At 37.1% G+C, this 22,349-nt stretch overlaps 1 long non-coding RNA gene across 3 annotated transcripts; it reads right to left on the bottom strand.

The window, feature by feature from the left end:
* Nucleotides 1–7,306: 7,306 nt before the first annotated feature.
* LOC109365917 lies at nt 7,307–21,518 on the bottom strand. 3 transcript variants are annotated; one of them, XR_002111782.1, is made up of 6 exons: nt 21,458–21,513; nt 20,753–20,858; nt 18,061–18,214; nt 13,271–13,384; nt 12,478–12,777; nt 7,307–11,448 (listed from the first exon to the last, which is right to left on the bottom strand). It is a non-coding gene; the product is annotated as an uncharacterized LOC109365917 (long non-coding RNA). The 3 variants fall into 3 exon arrangements; XR_002111784.1 differs by lacking the exon at nt 20,753–20,858 and having other exon boundaries at nt 21,458–21,518; XR_002111786.1 differs by lacking the exons at nt 18,061–18,214; nt 20,753–20,858 and having other exon boundaries at nt 7,308–11,448; nt 21,458–21,517.
* Between the last annotated feature and the right edge of the window lie 831 nt (nt 21,519–22,349).

Genomic DNA, 22,349 nt, shown 5'->3' with positions numbered 1-22,349 from the left:
GTATTGTTTGTGAACATAACAAGTAGATAAAGTTACTCTTGTTCCAGATTATGAACAACTTTCAAAAAATTCTTTTAATGTGAAGAGGATATATCATGTCATTTCACAAAACTGGCAGTGACTGGGCCTAATCTGGTTAGAAGTTCTGATATCACTGAAATCAAAGTCTAAAATTCTATTCATTTTGGTGCAGCCATCTGCCTCACTGACACTGCAGTAGATGTTATTTGTAATACTCACATGACTCATTAAAAAAGACGAAGTAGAGACTGTACTAGGTTAGATAAGTGGAATGCAATTGTTGGTGACAGTTTTACTCAGTCCATCTAATAACATTCACCTCACCACATTATGATCTAGAGCAAACTGAGTTGGCTCAAATATAAATAAATAAAATCTAATAAATCTTAATCTATTTTTAGTGCTCAGATAATTTTTCAAAGTACTCATACTGGGGAGATCTGAAGTCTTTTGATCCAAGGGTTTGTTGTTTTTCACAGAAACAGAGAAGGTGGAGTGCTAGGGTCATGATTCCTCATACTCCATACCTCCTCATACCCCTATTACTCATATCTTCCTCAGGTAAAGATGATATGGGTGGTACAACAAAACCAGATTTCCATGCAAGAACAAAACTGTCAAAACCACAGATGAGGATCAGGGTTTGTTTGCTTTCAGAAACACTGTATGATGTAAAACCACAGTAAATGACTGTTGGATGGTGAACTCTTGAAAATACTGTGTAATTATACCTGATGAGGAGTTGTACTTATCTTACAGTGCTGTTTGAATTAGCAGTGGCAGATTGCTGTGACAAGTCCATTGTCCGTTTCTACTGCAAAATGGAAATTCATCCAATGTCTGAAAGATTAGAAGAAACAAAGTAAAAATGTGAATAGCTGGGAAGAAAAAATATATACATAAAAGAAAAAAAAGCTAGAAAATTTGGCTGATATGATTTGATAGTGATTTTTCTGTATGACCCAATTCTTTATTTAATTTAAGAAATCAGAAGAATCCCATCTAAACTTTCTCTCTAAAAATATCTAGATTAAGCTTTTTCATTCATATCTTAAGTAAAATCTCAATTAATTCCACTTAACTTTCATTAGTGAAACATTATAGCAAACCATCCACTATATTTTCATGTTCAGATTCACAATCAACTCATCAACTGAAATACAGTCGCTCTCCAAAGACACGATTAATCTCATGGCCTTATAAAATTGTATCTGAGCTAACTGTGTAGGCTCCTTTCAGAATCAGTAGAGCAGAATTCACCTGCTGTTTTAAATAGCTATCCCAAGATGAGATGAAGTGCAGCTCAAACACACCTGTTTGTTTCCACTGACTAACACGAACTTAGACTACCAGCTCAGACAGAGACCACTCTGATACAGATACCTAAATTTAGAGCAGTAAATCCTATCCAACATTCACTCTCAACCCATGCTTACCCACTGGGGGTAACCCGGTGCAATAAAAGACAGATAAGCGACATTACTTAACAATTTATGTGTCAACCCCATATATGAATAATTGCCGAAGTTCAGCTGACATTGACAGCTTCACTTGCTGAGCTGCAATAACTCGCTAGTGAGAGTGAGCCACTAATCATACAATATCTTTCAGCTCATTCGTTATGCAGAAAGACTGGGAGAAACAAATTAATATTTTTTTCTTTTTTAACATTCTGACATTATTAAGGGGTTGGAGGGAGAAATAGTGCTCTACTAGCCATAAAATAATCAACATTTCATGGCACAATATTATCTCATCTTTTTTTTCCCAGTCATATTCGAGCTAGCTCCAGCTATCCAAACTCTTAACTTCTTAATTTTTATCTCTTCGATATGTGAACAAAGAAAATCAGGTAGCAGACTGACACTGATTATGGCAGAAAAGCCGAAGTTGAATTCCCTGCCCTGCGTAGGTTTTTGTATGCCCAATTTACTTTCATTTCTCTATGTCTCTGTAGAATTTTTCTTCTGGGATTTGGCAGCTATCTTATTGTAACAGCTTTTAAAATATTCTGTTCTTCATGTTGCAGACTTGTATATACTGGCAAAATGAGTGGTGTTCAGAATGAACTTTTTTCTCCTCAGAAGGTATATAAGCCACAGTGAATACAAAAAATGGCCACCTATCTTCTAAATACTAATTTGCACTGTGATACAAGAAATAGTTCCTAAGCAGTGGCTTTACCTGCCACTGCAACAGCAGTATTGCCTATGGTTGTCTTTCATGGCATAGTAGGGAATGCTTAATTTAAAGGAAAGCTAATATGCAAAAAGTATGCACAGCCTAGTCTTACAATCCCTTTCAAATCACAATTCTTTTTTTCTTATGAATTCTCAACTCTCCTTTCAATTCCTTTTTTACACTTGCATACTTATTTTTCTGCTGAATTCATCCAAAAATTGTGTAATTGAATGGATAAAGATATACTATCTTGTAATCTATACACATACACGTATACCTCTATTAATGTCCTCAAATAAAAGTACATAAGTGGCCAGTCAGCATCTGAACACAAGCTGATGTAAATGAATGACAGCCTTTCATAGCATTTTCTTTAATAAATTTTTCTGAACCAGAATTTCAGATGGCAGTCTAAAGCAGGACTAGCATAAAATGCTGAAGTTGAGAGGTCTTAGGAGCTATACCAATTTAAGTCCGAAGGGTGCATAGAGCTTTTTTACCTGAAAAAGCCTGAAAAGCCTTCAAGATTCATACTCAAGCAAGTCTAAGTAGTAACCTAGTCAAAGTAGGCTTACTTGTTCAGGATATTCACAGCAAGGCACCTAATCACTAGAAGCACTTAATGCTTACTGCAGCTTACCAGCTTTCAAGAGATGCATTTGGAGAAGATGCTTTTTCAGTCTGGTTTAATGAGCAAAGCCTGTGGAGATCACTGAAGCTGTATTCCCAGCATGTGTTTGGAACTGCTGAAGTAGGTTTATTGAAATGAGCATAAATGTAGCCTAGCTGGATGGAGGGAAATTGGTATCATGTAAAAAGACTGTAGTGTGAACCTACTTTGCAGGATTTTTTTCAAACTGGTGGAAATGGCCTAGAGCAAGGAGAGGAAGGAGGAGGGAGAGCAGTTCACATGGCAGCATAAAATGTGTTTAAGTGTCAATTAGTAATGTGGGCGGGACAGTGAGTCAGCACACTTCAGCTGTGTCTATTCAGTAGCTCTGAGGCAGGATGGTGTTCCCTTCTGCTGCTAGAAGACTGCAAGAACACCAAGCACTGATGAAAAGGGGACTGTGGTCCTCTAAGACCTCTGTGTCCTCTCTTTGTGTCTCTTCAGGAGGAGAATGAACTGTGGTGGGCATCTTCAGAAAATATTCAGTTTGTGAAAGCTCAAATTCATTTAGCCTTGCCTAACACAATAAGGAAAAAATCCTAGTTTACAGGTTTTTTTTTTTGGTTTGTTTGTTTGTTTTTAAGTCAGCATCTGTTTAAAGATTTCCAGGATAAATTTTTTGGAGTAGCCCTAAGGCAAATTGCTCATTTCAGAGCATAAGATGGAAAGTTCAGCAACATTTGCACAAAATCTGATTCCCCTGGGAACACCTCGCACCTCCTCTGACATGTAAGCAAAATGAGTTTGTTCCACCAAATCTCCATCCCTGCTCGTCGCTTTGTGCAATTGTGCTGTCCTCCCACCAGCCGTGCTGCTCTCCCTTGGGGAAAGCTGTCTGTCAAAGTAAAAGCACAAAAAGAATGTGATAAAGCCAAAATTCCCTAGGCTTCTGAAAGTGGTCTTCTGTTGCAAGCAATACAAAAAGAAACAAAGGAATATAACTGCAAAACCTTTTGTAAAGCTTCTATTAAAGAACAAAGTTCATTACTTTTCATATGGATGCCACAAATTATATCTTTAGCTGATTCAGATTGAAGTAGAGGAGATTAAGGACTGAAGGTAAATTAACATTTTCTAATATCAGATACCAACTCAACAAATTTATATGAATACATCCTGACTGTGAAACACAAACAGGAATCTAATTTAAATTGGATTCAAGAGCTCTACAAGCTCATACTTCTCTTGCTACAACAGCCAGAAACATTTTCAAATATCATTTGTCAGAAAAATTAAGGTGGATAGTGCAAGAGACATAACTCTTTTTGAAAATACTGCTATTGAACTCCAAAATCTTCTGATTTACACCGAAAACCACATATACTTTAGCTTAATACTGAGATGTCCAGACTGACAGATAATTTTAGGAAAATAGGAAGTTTTGAAAATGCTTCTCCTGCTCCCACAGGGCCCTCATGGGGATGAGCTTTTTTACCTCATAGGCAGCTATGAAGTTCAATTACAATGAAACAGTTTCTGTGCTAATGGTACTCCTCCTCCATGTATCTTTGTTAGTGAGCTGCAATTTGTGCTACCAGGATCTTCAGGCAAATTGTCTTTATTAAGAAATTTTTAAGTACTGTAAGTATTTTAAAGTTTTCATAATAATGTATCTCACACTGTTTTATAGCAGAAGCCAGCTAATTAGAAGCATTACACTTCAATTGTCCTAAGTTGGATGTTAAGTATTTTAGTGCTATACATCAGTAATGGCAAGCAAGGCTCATGTCTATATCTGAGCAACAAGTAGACAAATGAAGGCATATTGCCTTTGTACAAATATACTAACTTGATAGATTCAGCCCTGTTACTCATATTTATGATGTACTCAGTCCATATGTGAATAATGTTGTAGTGAATTATTGGGAAAAAATACTTGTTTCTCAGCATTGAAGCAGTTGCAGCAGAGGAGAGACAACAACAACAACAACAACAACAACAACAAAAGTGTATTTGCATGTGATTAAACCATTGCTACTGATAACTATGAGTGGAAAACAGGGAGTACAGTGGAAACATTTAAATTGAAATATTAGGTAACTTAAATATTTGGTAAGGACTTACTAAGAAGAAAGTACAGTGGCTGACATTCATGCCATCCAGCTTTAATTATTCCCAAGAGATGACAAAATTGCTTTTCAGGTTAAAGATGCACTGCCTTCAGCATCTCAGACTGAGGACTTCATTACTAAGCATGGCTTCACCTGAGACAAGAGATTGTTGAACACTGCAATTTTGTTAAAAATAAATGAAACAAAATGCCTAGAAACAACGATAGGAGTGAAATTTTGAACGTGCTGCCTGCAGAAAATGTAGTAAGCAAAGCCATGATAAACTAAGGAACTCAGCAGCAACATCCTTTCACTGCTCTCTCAGTTAGGAAATGCAGAGCCTTATGACTTACTGCAAAGATAATTAAAGCAATGACCTATGAAAATGCCTCACAAAGAAGGCCGCATTCTGCCCTCTACTCCTTTGGGAAGAATGGCCTCACATGTGGGAAAATGTCCCAGTTTGCAAGGAGGGCACAGAGGTATCGGCCTTGCAATCAGTGCATGCCCTTCAGATCAGCAGACGTATTTGAAAGAAAAATCTCACAGAGCCTTTTTGCTCCTCAGTTTCAAAGCACCTGGGAAATACCTGTATTTGAAGGCTGCAAATTAGGGCTGTGGAAAACGCAGTCAGTGCAATTGTTTCTGAGTTTCCATTTGCCTGACAAATAGCTGTAAATCCGCAGAGCTGTACCAAAGCATGCCAATACTTTTCCAGTTTTAAGGTAAGACTGATTGCCTTTAAAAAGAATCCAATAGTTTTACTGAGTTTTCAGCTTAGTAGAAGACTTATGTGGGTTTTCAATGAGTTCCTATAATTCATAAAACACTCCACAATCAATCCAGTCTTTCTATTTGGATTATCCCCAAACCATAGAACAGCAATACTTTGAACACATTTTCTATTTACTAGTTGAGAGTTTAGTGACACTTCACCTTGCAGGAACTATGGTTAAGCTTCTAAAAATTAGCCACATGATAAAAGGAATTTTCCCTTCTTAAAGTTTTCATATACAATAATTTTCTCTTTGAGTATTTTTGCATAAGTTGTTCAGCAATAGAATTTAACCACGTATATCTCTACAACAGAAAAGTTTACTATCTATTGACTGACCCCTAGTGGAAACAAGGTAAAAGCTGGAATAATTTTTAGTTGGCATTGAATATTATATTATGAGGAATATTTGGCTTTGGAGGGTTAAAATTGTATTTAATCTACATTATAAAAAATAACAAAACAAATCTGGGTATATCTCAAAGTATATCCAAGAGCATTATTGATATGGCAGGCTGAAACCAGACCCTGGAACAACAGCAGTTTATTGCAATTATTATGATGCTGCACATTGAGATATCAGCTCATAAGTTCATTCAAACTAAGTAAAAGCATTTTAAAATGGCAGTGCTGGCTGTGGGGCACGCTAGGGTATGGTTGGCCCTTTGGGCTGCCAGGGTAAAATGAGGATTTGTATTCAACTTGCCAAATGTTCATCTTTTGCATCAGCTTTGTGCATACACAGATGCCACCTTCCCCCTTGCTCCATTTTGACACCACTGTTGGATAGGCATCAGTTCCTAATGAGACTGATGTTGAGGCATTATTGAAAAGTAATCTTTTCTTCACTGTGTTATCAAACTCCATCTCTTTTGTAATAATCATTTGTTGGTACATGCAGGAATAAGGGGTGCATGTATGTGTATGAGATATCAATTTCTGTCATTTATCTGGGACCCAGAAGTAATTGAAAACTTGTTCAACAGCAAGAATGCTGACCATATTTCTTCATTACTTATATATCTTCCCCATGTTCTCTTGCCTGATTACTAACAAAATTTCACCTCCTCTCCCTTGATGCAGTTGGATTTCAGATGATACATCTTTGCAATTAAGTCTTTAGTTCTATGGCATATGGCTGTTGATGGTTTTGAATGAAGAGAACATAGGAGCATCTGGAGTGCTTTGATTAAAAAATATATTGAATATTAAATAAGCCAAAACACTTGTAAAGACGTCTCTTACAGTCAAATCTCTCAATTTCTAGAGAAAGTATTAATGGGTAATTTTTAAAGCTGCTCCATTTGAAAAAAAAATTGGACTTGTTATCTACTCAGCTCAGCTAGACCTCTCGTTTTGTTAATTGCCATCTTTTTGAAGCTTGGAGAAGCAATCTTACTCTACTGTGTGATGGGATTGGAAGAAAGCCAGGGAGTCTCTGTACTAGAAACTTTTTGGACTAATATGGCAAGCCTGTCACATGTAAACATTTGACTTGAAAGAACTATTCTAGCTTCATATACATGCAATCCTCCAGTATTATTACTCAGCATCCTAGAATGTGCACCTTTCAGTTCAGCTATATTTATTTCCCTGCACTTACCTTTCAAAATGGCAGCCTGGAATATTTCTCATCTTGTCCTCCCCGCATACCCTCTCAAACATATCTTACTCCCTAAACTAAATTGCACCTTCCCTTCTCTTTTGCTTACCAGGGGCACTTTCTCTGATATATCCAAACAACCTCTTTATAATTACTGTAATCTTCACTTCTTTACCCCAGCTTCCACTACCATGTTTTCACAGTTACATAATTCCTTGATTAATACAAAAGACAGAACAAGATCATTGTATAAAAAAGTACTGAGCAGAAGTGGTATTTAATAATTGATATTTCATTAGGCTTTGCAAATGCATTTGTTTAGGGTATTAAATGAAGATCATAAAATGAAGATACTTCACACACTGAGATTGGGTGATTATTTGTTTTGTGTATTTTTCTTCATTCTTTTTTGACCATTTGTACTTTATAGATGTAGTATAAGAAGCTGATCTGGTTGATTTTTAAGGGAAACTTTTTGCAGATGACAACAATAGAGAAATATATAACAGCTCACTCACTGAGAATCTTTTAATTATGCAAACCATGCCCTATACCACAGTCATTGACAAATGTATATAGATATGTATTTATACACACAATGTGAGGAGAATAAACTGTCTTTGTTTTGTTGATTTTACTAAAGAGATATTATAACTGTTCCTGCAATGTTTATCATATTTATCAGTGTTCCTCTACTTTTTTTATTTATTATCTTTAATTTTTTATATTAGCCATCCTTTCCCTTGGCAATAACAAGAAACTATAGCTATATTTTTCTCATTTTTAATAAAGATTTAAATGATATAAGAGGAAGAAAAGTACTAATTGAATCCTGACTCTACTGTGATGTTTTGTATGATGCCATTTCATTACATGGATTATTCACAAACTATATAAAACCATGAAAATAAACATTCATTTTAATGGACTTTTCTGCACCTTTTTGGATTCAGGTCTTTCACCACACTGGAGTTGTTGCAGACACTTATCTCTATTCTTTCTGCCCTTGCTGTAATTATCATTCCTTTCTCTACCTACCATCCTGATCTCTTAGTTGTTTTCCATTCTTCATACTGGAACAAGTCAGATTGTTGAATATCTTAGACTCCTAAAGGCTTAAGTCAATGTTAAACATTTACCTGTTACATTTGGAAAAATATAAGAAGAGGTTATGTCATTACCAGGATCAATATCTTAGGAGTTAATAGTTTAAAATTTCTGATTATTTCATAGAAACTTCAACTTCAACTATCTCATAATACTTTGGAAATAAAGCACTACCTCACAAAATTCACCCTGAAAACAATGTGGACTGTGAAAAATGTGGATACCAGCAGGCAAACTATTTCCAGGCCATTTCACATGGACCATCTTTTCCTTCTTCATTCAGTAACAATGACCAGGTGCAGCTTGGGAGTTAGGCAAAAACCCTTTGAAAGTAGAGCCAGGAGGGTCTCCAGAAACAGAGCAGTAGCCTGCTGTTCCATCAAAAACTTGCATTTGGACTTGACAATCAGGATGCTCCCTTTAGCCTTGAAATAATCATGACAGCAACAAGAGCGCAAGAGAAGAAACTCACAGCTTTAACAGCAGAACAGCAGTTTGGGGTATAGAGTCACATAGGGATTTTAAGTTTGCAAAAAGTAATAGAAGCCCTGAAAACTTTCCAGGCTAAGTGATTTCTCACAGTACTTGTAGAAATTAAACTACAAACCTAGCTATGAACAATATACAGAAGGAAAAAGTATATAGTGATTTACTGTAGCCTTTTTAGAGACTGTAGTTATTCTTCCAGTGAATTTTCTCAGATAAATCACATTATATTAAAGTATTTGCATAATTTAGGGCAATTCTCTCCTCCAATTTCCTTCCAGATAATTCTTCATAGCTTTCTAAAAATACTTTGCAAGTATATACACAATTCTGATTTCACTAGTAGAGTGTGCATCATGTGATCAGAAAGACTATGCTAGAATTAGTCATTTAAGAACTTAGCAGCTAATGCATTTTTTCCTCTCTTCTAGACTACCAAAGACTGGCTGACTTTAGGAAGATCTCATTAACACTTTGCAAACTCATTTTCACCTTGCTTCTGTGAACTACATGTACTTTATATGCATCTACAATATAAGCTACTGTTTCATACAAATGAGCAACTTAAGCCTGTGATTTAATACTGCTGCCAGTTTTGCATTTCTAAAACCTGCTTCCCCCTCTAGCTTCTCCTATGCATAAAATCAACTTTACTCTTGGGAAATTTCTTTTGGATCAGAACATTCTTGCAATTTGCCACTGGGTTACTGGAGTCTTAATCTGGGCCTGTTCAAGATTTTAAAACTAGTTTTTGTTTTCTAATTCATGTATAACACTTCTCACATCTACCTGGTATTTTGAAAGAGTATATGGACATTTTAGCTTCAGTTCTTTTATTGGGAATGAACGCAGAAATACGCGTGGACCAGAAGTCTATGCTAGCCTACTTAGAGTGCAATCAATACAATATCAAATCCATAAACCTTTCTGTACGAGTGAAATTTCCTGTAATCTGATTGTGTCCATTTAAAAAAAAACAATTTTTTTTCCACTGAATTGTGGAGTACTGATTTTAGAGAAACAGATGTTAGAATTGTAGTATTTCACTAAAATATTTTCTCTTCCTCATTTTTCTCTTTATTTTCTGTCTTATTTATTTATTTAAATTCCTAGTCTGAGCTTTGTATGGACAACCTAATCATTCTTCATAGAATACCTACTCTCTATTTCTATATGGTTGAAAACCCAAGGGATTACTAGGTGCAAGATTTGTGAAAAAAAAAATGATGATCTCTAGAGAACATTCTTGTAGTCTTGTGAAACGCTGTAAAGACTGTGGACAATTTTAAGCTAGAACTTTTTCATACAAGAATAATAAAATTGGTTTTCCGAACAATAATGGTGAATAGCAGTCCTTCTAGAACCATTTGGGTTTGCTAATGTGAATTCTTATTTTCTACTGCCAGAAAGCATAATTTATTGCTGGAACTAAGTTTAAAAGGACTTTTTATAAAAATCACTGTTTTCTCTCAAATTTCAAATGTAAAATGTCCTTGACATCATGTACTCCAATGATACACAAGGTGTTTATGCCATTCAAAAAACACTGTCCTAATCCAGTCTGGCCAGCCAGAGACATTGGCTTCTCCCCCACACCCCCACAAACCTCTACCTTGTCTCCAACTGCTGAACTATTTTATTACTTTAGCATAGTGTTCTTATGAGACAAGATACAAAAAGAGGGCAGTACCTACCTATCATATGCATACAGCATGGTAGATGGATTTAGTCCCATTCAGCTGAACCGGCTATTGAAATTTTGATCAGTTACTCTGAATTGCTTATTTTACATCACTTTTTCAATGTTACCTGCTTTTTCAAATGACTATCATCTCTTAGTACCTATTGTGCCTTCTCCTTGCTACCCTCTCTCTTCCACAAGCCCTTGGTGAACGTGGGGCTCTCTTATGATGGTGCCACTCAGCTGAACATAATGCTATTGAAAGTCCAGTACAACTCTGGATTTATATATACATTCATATATTAACAGGCATGAAAATTCTTTCTTTCTTCCTGAACAGAAGAGGAGGATTCAAGTCCCTTCTTCTGGGCACGTATTATTAAAAACAAAGCAAAACAAAACAGCAAAAAAAAAAAAACCTGAACAAACCCAAAACAACCCAAAACTCACAACTTCTATTCTGAAGATACTTAAACTCTAAAGAGAAGTGTGGTGGGTGTGAACATAAACTAAGTTTTGTGTTAGAGAGTTCACTGGATTTTTACAGTTTACAGAGAATATTTTTTGCAGTTTATGACCAGACAACAGAGAAATTTTTGCACCTGATTTTTCCTGTATCACATATGTATGTCTGGAAATGTTTCACTGTACAGTTGGGTCTCATTACACTTTAAGAGCTGCAATCATACGTTTGAGTCTGTCATAGGCTGAGCTACCCTGGAATCCAATGATTTCAGGCATTCTGTTCCTCAAGGAGATTCACACACTCCCTGTGAATGGAAAAATTATTATTATCTGGCTCGAGCTCACTTTATTCCTCTCCAGCACATGTCCCAGCTGGTGATATAATCACGGACTGTGAGGTGGCAAGGTCTACAAAAGAAAAGTAAGAAAGAATCAATTTTCTTTTCTCAAAGTATGAGCATGAGAAAGTGCATCAGTCAACTGCTACCTTATCTTAGATCTTCGGAAGTACACCTAATGTAAAGTAATTAACAAAGCAACAAGAGAGCTAAAGAGCAGCTCAAAACTGATTTATCAGAAGTACAGTTTTAGTATCTGGAAAAAAAAAACCCAAATCAATACCAGACTTCTACTTTGTGTGACAAATAAAATGTACTTTAAAACAAAACTCATTCCCAGCTCCTGTTAAAAACAAGTAACAAAACCATGGATTTTTGTGATCATTTTATCCCCGCTGTTACCCTATGTCTTTTATATTCCATCAGCTGTTATTAGTGCACTGTTAATCTGTGGGCAATGACAGGAAAAAAATAGACATAATACATTTTGGAGGACTGTAACACGAAGAGAAATTGTTAAACTAGTCCATAAGCTCATAGCAATTTGCTGTTACACTAAACATGATTAGTTTGGTTATCTATTTTTATTTATCCAGTGACTGTAACCATATTTTTTTTATAACACAAAAGGTAAGGGGAAATTGGTATTGTTATTTTTTTTCCCCCTCAGTAAAAATAGTCACCTAAACCTGAAACATAATTACATTTAATAAGAGGCTCTTTTGTTTAGCAAAATATTTCACTAGTTTAATCAAAATGCAAATTATACCACGATAGACAAAAGAGGACAGTACTTAATAGCTAAGTATTACAGGATTGCACAGACTTTGCTGCTAGCTATTTTGAAAGATCTCATTTTTAGAGTTCAATCTCATAAATCTATAACTACAATGTTATGCGATTTTTTTCCAGAGCATCTCATGACTGGGAGCAAGTCTTCCCAAGACTTCCATGCCTGCCATACTAACTATATGGACTCCATAATTTTCCTGTATGCCCTGTGCATTGACCAAAAATGAATGCTCTCAGAACTTCTCTCTCATCATAGTCATAGCATAAAAATGCAGTAGAAATATTTAAACATTAACAATATTCTTACCAAGAAGCTGCTGCCTTCCATCCTGCAGGGGTGAGGTTGGTGTATGCTGGCCATAAACATAGGTCAAAATTTGTCACCATTTGTAACACTGGCACTAATTCTTCACCTTGTAACTTTACCTCATGTTCCTTCTATTTTTGTTATTCATTGCACAAGGGTTCACTTTTCTGTTCCAGTTGGTGTCCAGTCCAAGCAGACTATAACAACAGCTTAATTCTGTATGCCTCTCATTGCATTTCATCGCTTGTCGTGCAGACTCCCATCCATCAGCACATCACAGTAGTAGGATCTGGGCTTCTCCTGCAGAAATCAATACTGACAAATTTATCTTGTTTCTGTACACTTCCTACCAAAGTAAATAAAGCAACCAAGGAGGAAATACGTTTCACTGAATGTTAGATGTCCTTATTCATTTAATCTCCAAGCTCTACAAGACTTCAAATGCTTGAGAGGTGAGAGTAGAGCAACGTCCTTCTAACTTCTGGGCTCTTTCATTTTAAAATTGAACTTAGGAATCTTAAAACAGCACAGAAAGAGATCCCTGCATTCTGCATAGATAGTTCAAAAGAGTTGGAACATGAACAGGACAACATTCCAGCCAAATCTACAATCAGGCCAACTGCTGCAGTAGGCAGTTAAGACTAGATTTTCATCCCTTAAGACCCATCGCTATTTCCATAGGTCTGTATGCCCTGTGCATTGACCAAAAATGAATGCTCTCAGAACTTCTCTCTCATCATAGTCATAGCATAAAAATGCAGTAGAAATATTTAAACATTAACAATATTCTTACCAAGAAGCTGCTGCCTTCCATCCTGCAGGGGTGAGGTTGGTGTATGCTGGCCATAAACATAGGTTCAGTGCCAGTAAGTAACCTTTTGTTTGAAGTGTTTGGGTTTTTTTTTTCCTTGATACATAGAAAGAATGCAGAACATCAGTCCATAGCTGAGGTTCTGAGATCTCTCAAATACAAAGAGTATGAATGTGTCTCATTTTGTGTATATAATTACAATATTCATAAAATTAATATAATTCAGATTCTAGGCTGCCGTTTCCCACAGATCCAAGGAAAAAGATTTCAAGAAAAAACTGCACAGTAATAGCTACAGAGAGAGCACCCACCAGAAACACCAATCAAAAACACATTTAAAAATTTTACAATTTGGATGCAGAATATATTTACCTTAGCAAATTAGTAGAATTACAGTTTATTTGTTTTCTTTTAAGGATGGAGAGCTCCTTGCACTCAATAGAGAATGCATTCACCTGTCACAGATGTTTTCTCCTTACTTTTATTTTATTATCCTTCATTTATTTTAGGAGAACTTGAGTCCTTATCTTAGCTAACTTCTATAGAAAAGAATTAATTTGCCTCTTTTATAAAAAAAACATTAATAATAGATCTGGATTTAGGTAGTTTTCTTCCTCTGCCATATTTAGCTAATTTTAATTGAAAACAATGGAAAACAAAAATCAGATACTAAAGAGCAAGTGACAAACTGGAGTTGTAGAAAACATTCACTGCATATGAACCTGGAAATGACATTGGCATATGGAAAATATTTGCCAAGTTCCCTCACTGAAATATTATCTTTGCTAAGGATCATTCTGATTTATTTACAGTACTGCTGAAAGTCTCCTTTGTAACACAAATCCAGGAGTGACAATTAAGTCGGGTATAGCAAATTTTTTTTTAACATATGCAATTCTGGATTTACTTTATTCTGCTATACAAAGCACTTAACTCTGGTAAATTTAAAGATCAAAGGTTTTATGTTTTATTTATATGACGAAAAAGTGGTTTCTCATGCTTTACAGACTTCTCACAGGATAAAGTGGATTTTTACGGAATTTTGCTCATGGATTTATCTCGGTTCCAGTAGGAAGACATTCATGTATCTGTCCCTTTATCTTCTGCAGCTGGGTGTATTTCAGAATAATATTTACCTAGCTCACTCAACTCAACTTTTCATCCCTCTTTCCTGCTATCATTCCATGCCATCTTTGCTGCTCCAAAAGGGAATTAAGCATACTCCACTTGAGAAGAAAAAGAAATGAGTCCCAGATGAGCTTGATGGCTGGATTCTGCTACATTCTGTGAGAGAAAGATTTCACTGGCAATAGTTCAGCAAGCTCTCACAGAGATGTCAAGCATAATTCATCTGCAAATGCATTTGCTGGTCTCACTGCAAAACTGAAACCACAAAGCAGTCCTGTGCAGAGATGCCTGAGCTGGCTGAACACCCAAGAGAGAGCATAGCTGCCATAGGGTGCTACCTGTTTCAAGATATTAGTTTGCTGAGCTTCTCAGCACCGCAAGTATTTCACATCAGCTAATAGAACTAGCACCACAATTTGCTACCTAGACAAGCATATGGATTCAAAAAGAAAAGTATCATGGCAAATCAAAGGAAACCCTTAAAACAAGTCCTGCCACTAAAATGGATTCTCAATTCTTTTTCAATTTAGTCAAGCATTATAAAACATTGAAGAATTATTAAATTGACACTTTCCTGGTTTTATTTAGAGGCTGATAAAAAACAGTGCTGCTTTATCTCAAAATTATGAAACAAAACATTTTGCATAAAACAGCCTATACCACCATTCAAAAAACTGTATGTGATATAAGCACTCTTTCTTGCGGAAGGATAGGGCTATTTTTTGTTTTAAATCGACATTATTACTTAAAACATGCCATGAGTTATTTCAAGTCCTCTATATTCACAGTAGAAACAAGTCAGATTATTTGTTGGCAGTAATGTTCATTGAGCTTTATCTCCTTATAATCCAGCTTGCAAATGGCTGTCAACAGCTTTAATTTGTGCGTATCTGATTGTTTTATGTAGCATTTGGCAAATCTAATTTAAAACCACAGATCGCTTGTAAGCCCTGTTTTCCTCAGATGTCACTGAGTAACTCCGAACAGTTACTCATGACATCTGAAACCAGGTCTTGTCTTTTTTCTTTTTTTTTTAAATACTGCATTTAGGGAACTGACAGAAAATTGGAGCAAAAAATATCTGTAATTTGGCCATAAAAGCCAAAGCATTAGTACTTCAATGATGCTACCTTCTCTCATAAAAGTCGCATCTGGGATTCACATTGATGCTTGATTTTCCTGTGCAGCTTCCTGGCCAAACTACATCTCAGTGTTTTGTCTATCCTGCTTAAATAGTGCCTTTATTGCTGTTGTGGCATACAAACCTTTTTACAGAATCACAGAATGGCCAGGGTTGGAAGGGACCTCAAGGATCATGAATCTCCAGCCCCCCTGCCACATTGAGGACCACCACCCTCCCCATTTAATACTAGACCAGGCTGCCAAGGACCCCATCCAATCTGGCCTTGAACACCTCCAGGGACAGGGCATCCACAACCTCTCTGGGCAGCCTGTTCCAGCACCTCACCAATCTCTCTGTAAAGAATTTCCCCCTGACATCCAACCTAAATCTCCCCTCCCTCAACTTAAAGCCATTTCCCCTTGTCCTGCAGTTATCAACCCTTTCAAAGAGTTGATGCCTCTCCTCTTTCTAGGCTCCCTTTAGGTATTGAAAGGCTGCAATGAGGTCACCCCACAGCCTTCTTTTCTCCAGGCTGAACAAGCCCAGCTCCCTCAGCCTGTCTTTGTAGGGGAGGTGCTCCAGTCCCCTGATCATCTTCATGGCACTACTCTGAACTCTCTCCCACAGCTCCCTGTCTTTCTTGTACTGGGGGCTCTAGACCTGGACACAGTACTCCAGGTGGGACCTCACAAGAGCAGAGTAGAGGGGGACAGTCACCTCCCTGTCCCTGCTGGCCACCCCTCTTCTGATGGAGCCCAGGATACCATTTGCTTTCCAAGCTACAAGGGCACACTGCTGGCTCACATTAAGTTTTTCGTCTACCAAGACCCCCAGGTCCTTCTCCACAGGGCTGCTCTCAAGGACCGCTCCTTCCAGTCTGTATGGATTCCCGGGATTCCTCCAGCCCAAGTGCAAAACTTTGCATTTTGCCTTCTGGGCCAAGTGAATGCTTAGGGCAACTGATACCCAATTTCTTCATCTCAACCTTATTACAGTATCGGTGAGAGAAACCTTTGGGTAACGTCCTTTCAGCATAAGAAATGTCCTCTAACTATAGCAGGAAGAAAAATAGCCTTCCTAAATCAAAACCATTTGCAGTGTTGCCTTTCCTATGCAATCTTTCAGCTATTCTGTGCAGCTATTTCAGAACAGAATTGTGCTAGGAATCTCCAGGGACATGACAGAAACATTGCTGGGCCACTTAGAAAGAAACACTGTATTCTTATCCCAGTTTATCTGAGCAGACTCCTGGTCTCTCAAATATTTAATAATATCACTATCTACATAGGTAGTCTTTTTTCCTTCAAGCATTTGGAGCTGTAGCCTATTGAAGGCAGTTTTCTATTGATAGCCAGTTCTGAATAACTGTTGCTCCTAAGGCTTAACAACTCACTGTTGCTTTCACACTTTGATTCATTAAAATACAAACTCAGCCCCCAAAATAGAAACCTGAGCATTTCAAATAAAACGTGTGAAGAGCCTTGAAATCGAAATGTATTAAAAATCCTATTCATAAAGCCACTGACAAGTTATCAGCTCTTTAATCTATAACATCTAATTTAGTAAAGTTCCAATAGTACAAAATAACATCTCTCCAGAACAGTTTATTCCACAACTGAATCTATGTGACACTGTATTTCTGGAGACCACAGAACAAAACATGCACTCTTATTTGTTCACTGCTGCTTCTTCCAGGCTTGCAGGAAAATGGAAACTGATAATACCCTGACCCATTCTTGTAAGCTGCTGGAATGTTTCATACACGACTTGAGCAGTGCGTGAACATAGTGGCTGTGTCTGTGGCTTACTCACAGCCTCTCCAACCTACCATTTGCATTGCAAACATACACTGCTCCTTCCCACAGGCATACCTGCAACCTGCTCAAATACACATGAAAGAACAGACAGTGGTCCTTTCTAATAAAGCCTGTAGCTTGTATTTTTGCCTTTGCTTACTTTCCTAACAACAATAACAAATTCATCTTGAACAGTCCAATACCATAAGCAAGTTATCAATTACAAAGAGTGAAATTTCATTTTCTTTAATAACTTATCACTTAATTTTTTTACTTTTTTATTTTTATTCTTATATCACACTTGCAGAACTAAGTATATAAAAAACAAAGGAAAAAGGGAAGTAATTACTCCTTGGATAGTTTGAGTCTTAGGACTCAGTGCATCAAATTCCTTTTTTGTCTCTATTTATTCTTAAACAGAGACAACTTTTCAGAGCAGATGACAGGACAAAAATTTTCTTCCTTGTATTCTACAGATGAGCAAAATCTACCTACATTTTATAGTCTGTCTGGCTAACTTCAGTAACAAATTGTTGAGAATCTCAAATACCGGAATCTAAATCAATATGAAACTTGGTTTTGTACTTCAACAAGAAAGAAAAAATAGAAACTCCTTCACAGAAGAAACTCCTCCTATAACTCTTCCTTTTTCCAAAATATTTTCCTATGAGTACTTTAATACAGTAACTGCTTGTCAATTTTAATGTGTAGACCTCTTTTCCCACCTGGCATTAAGTCTCCTTTCCAAGCAGCTGACGCATAATTTCTTTCCAGGTCTGGTACAACCTCAGAGCTGTTTCTTCCTTAATTTGTCCTCTGGAGATGCTGCTCAATGCTCCAAGCTGAACCACAGCTCTTTGGGAACAGGCATTACCAACTCTGACAAGGTCAGGATGTGGGAAAGAAGGAAAGGTCTCATTAGTGGCAAAGTGCCTTAGCAGATGGATTTTGATCCTGACCAAACACAACAATCCCTGTGCTTCACCTCACAGGCACAGAGTACAAACCACCGAGCTGCTTCCTAAAGCACCATTGGTGATGAACTGCAGTTCCCAAAAGCTTGTGGTGCACCGTCAGCATTTCCATGGTAAAGTTGTAGCATGGTGGGGCATCCAGAAGTGCAGTGGAAGGTCAAATGCCGCTCACTGTGATACTGACATGATGATTAATGCCTGCACTGACCACAGAGGATTCACATTTAATTTACACCTATGCAAGCAGACATGGCCAGCAAGATTTGATGTTGCTGAAACATAACCCTTTTGGCAGGTTTGTACTCATGTCATCTGGAGCATGCAGCATTTGAGACCTGACTGTTCTAATCATAAGAATGTCTCCAGATCCTTGGAAGGAAAAAAAAAAAAGAAAGAAGATGCCTATAATTTACTGACATTTTGATATTTTCTTAGCCACCCACAGAGTGGCTGAAGCTACGTATCAGCACTCATAGACAGAAAATAACGTGCTTTTCCAAAAACATCGCCGATTTGTTCATCCTACTATAAACATGATCTACAAACGTTGGTTGTAGCGTCACTCTGTTTTTACCTAAGTCCATGAACCCAAACTTCAGTAGCATGTCATCTGAATCACATTGTCTCAAGGTCTCAGTAACATGTGCTTCTGACTCACTTGGTCTCTCTAGTCAAAAAGAGTTGGGCCTTCATTGGTTAGATCCAGTAATCTTTTTTTACCACCAAGATGAAGTAGAGTTCATAATATTGTTACGTCTAACAATTCCTTCTGTAGGTTCTACATGTTGGTTACTTTTCTGATGTAGAATAGACTTATTCTACCTCAGCCCTTCCAAAAAGGAAGAGGAATGAAATTGAAGTGTATTTTCTAGAAACCTGCTCTGCTCAAAGATGAAGCCAGACCTCATTCCTCACATTCTCTTAGTTTTATTGTAATAGCAAATTAAGTGGGCTGCAAATATCTTTACAATTGTTTTATATTACTTGGATAGATACTTTGTGTCTGTGCCAACAAGTAAATGCTTAGCCCTTGACCAGTGAAAGAAATAAAATGCATTTCTAGTCATAATTGTCTGCAGGTGAAAGAGCAAGAAAAAAAAAGTCTTGATAGCTAAACTGAGCTCCATTAAAAAAAAAAATCAAGAGCTTAATTCTTCTCACCCTGAAAAAATAATAATTTCCCCCTCGTAGCCTGTAACACTCAAGGCAGTAGCTTAGCCTTTGAAAACAGCATAGCTTGCCATTGCTACAATAACAAGGAATATTACCCTTCAACCTGAAAACATCAGCCAAGTTCTGGGGATGTGTGAAAAGAAGAAAACATCCTGCAGTTCCTTATTCTTCCCAAGTGCCTCCTACAGCAGTAGTCTGCTGAGGTCCTGCCTGGGACATCTGAACATGGGATAATTTCTATCTCACAGTAATTGTTGTGGTATGTTGGAATAAAAACTCATCGCACCCTTAAGTCCAAGAGTTCTGGTCTTAGATTTCCATATTTTCCAATACTCATGTCTGAGCACTGCAGGGGAGAGAAAAGGTAAAAAAAAAAAATCACAGTCTCTTATGTGCTAAATGTCAATATACAGTTAAAGAATCTCCCCAGGCACTCATAGGTTGCAGAGTTGGAAATATCCTTTATTGACATCACAGGGGGGCACACTACAGAGCAATTTTCAATAATATTCATCATTCATCACTCCCTCAGCCTATCACCAAATTGTATCCCCATCTGTATCTATTTTATCAGTGAAAAATAGTTAAAGCATTCCTGTAATTATAACAGATGTAGGTCCACAGTTCTAACACTTAAAAATATCAAACTTCACTGTCAATATAACTGCAGCAAAATGAAAATAGGTGGTTGTATAGATGCCTCTTTCGTATTTGAATAATCAGTATGTCCACATGTTAGTCTACCTTCCCGATCATCAGTAAAAAGTATCAATGGAGAGAGCTTCTAATGAAATTTATTTAATGCCTTATTTCTAAAAAGAGAGTAATCATCTTCACCCGTGCTACGCAGAAACACTAGTTGTGGCAAGGAAAAGAATTATAGCAATAGAAAGTAAAACTTAAAAAAATTACAGTGACAAAATCAAAATCTAGAATAGAGATATTTCTATTTAGTGATATATGGACATTTCCTCAGGTGGATAATTTTGGGGTGCATTACATCCTCTTTGAATAATAAAAAAACATGCCTATGTTTAAATCTTGTTTCTTGATGTGTTGCTCTCAGAAAAGAAAAAATTAATACAAAAGTCTCATTATACTCAAAGTATGATTGGCTATTTGGAGAGAAGGATATAAAAATTCCATCCTCTAGCTTGCTTGTGCCAGTCAAAGAGCAACATTGGATAATGCATTATTCTGTGTGAACCATCAGTGAGAGAGAGAGCTGGGGCTCGCTCCAAGGCAAGGCTGCCTAATTAACACCTCTCACCTCTGACAGTAACCATCTGGAGACTTGACATCCCAAAGCTCTTCTGCACTCAGTCCTCTCCCATGGTCCCTTGTAATAGACAGAGAGCTCACACTTCTCCCACAGCCTTGAGTGAAATGCAAATTTTCTGTGTCATTTAGTAATTCTTTCCTCCCCAGGGTCTGCATTTACAGTGTTTTTAAAAAAGAGTTCCTGCTGTATGCAGTGAAGTTTTATGACTAAAACTGGGTTACTTTGCTTCCAGTAAAGGAAAAAATGTCTCTTGACACCTGAGATACGGAGCAGCAAAACCAGGCTCTAGTAAGGATAGAAGAGACAAGGTAGTGCCTCTTCCTGCTTGTGGAAATCACTCAGGATCTCTTTTTACCTTTACGTGTAGCATGAAAATTATCACATCCCTGCTGAACTGCTAATAATCCACAAAAGAATAAACATAAAAACACTCAGGTCATATTTTAAGAATACCCAAATCAAGGCTATCTAATAGAGGTGGTGCGTTTGTTTGCTGTTTGTTTTCATTAACTCAAGACAAGAAATAAGGAGAATTAAAAAGTCAGACCATAGTTCTGTAATCAAGGTAGAAATCTCATTGCTACATCTAAAGATATGTAACCTGGCATACAACTGCATTACAGTTGATGTTACAGCTGGAAAAATTAGTGTTGTGAAAACAGGAAAAGAAACAAACAGGGAGGGAATGCTCACCTGCATCCAAAGATCTAGGTTGGCAAGAAAGACTCCATAGAAAAGGGATCTCCAGAAAGAGAGCCTTCTCTGCTGGCAGTCAGCCCTTAAATGGTGGGTCTAAGAGAGTTGCAGCCAGGCTCCACCCTTTCTGGTCACACAGATGAATTGCCTTCACCTGTGCTCCCAGGGCTGAGCCAGTCCTTTCCTCAGGTGATCAATCAGTGCTTCAGGCCTCAATAGTTCTCATACAAACCGGAGAGCAATAATTGGTACTATTTGACTTTTGTACTGAAAAACTTAATTGTGATTACCAGATGTGACAAGCACAGTGTCACCGGAGTGGGTGTATATGCAAACATATGTTAGTCACCATTCCTTTAAAGCTCTTTGTTCTCCTAAAATGCAAGATTCTATCACAAAATATTAACATATTCTATGCAAAACAAAAAGTCCATAAAAATATTTTTCAGGAGTTTTTTTTTTATCAAAAGTTAATATAGTTTAATTATGCTGTGATTTTGAGAACAAATCATGAGCATTCTTGAAATATGAAGTCTTTGTATCAATCCAGTAGAGTATGCAACCAAGGTAAGTTCTGAGTGTTGCGGCATGATTAGCTTGTGGTGTTGCAGTGAACAAACAGGACAATGATTCACATAAGATGTCCGTTGCCCAACCTTGCCTGCAGTCAGTGTTAAACAGAATGAGACGACGTTGGAAAATCACTAGAGATTGCAGAATCCATACTCTCCCACTTTTTATGAAGTTTCACAACTTGCAATGGCTGCATGGTGGATATATGCTCCAGTCATACCAGTGAAATTATGACAAGAATGAATTTAGGCTAATACATCTAATGCAAGAGGAAGTCCAAAGGGCTGGAAAAGGTGCACAATGTCCATTATTATGT

The sequence above is a fragment of the Meleagris gallopavo genome, chromosome 2, assembly GCF_000146605.3.
Source record: "Meleagris gallopavo isolate NT-WF06-2002-E0010 breed Aviagen turkey brand Nicholas breeding stock chromosome 2, Turkey_5.1, whole genome shotgun sequence".
NCBI lineage: Eukaryota > Metazoa > Chordata > Aves > Galliformes > Phasianidae > Meleagris > Meleagris gallopavo.
This window is presented reverse-complemented; position numbering and strand designations above follow the sequence as displayed.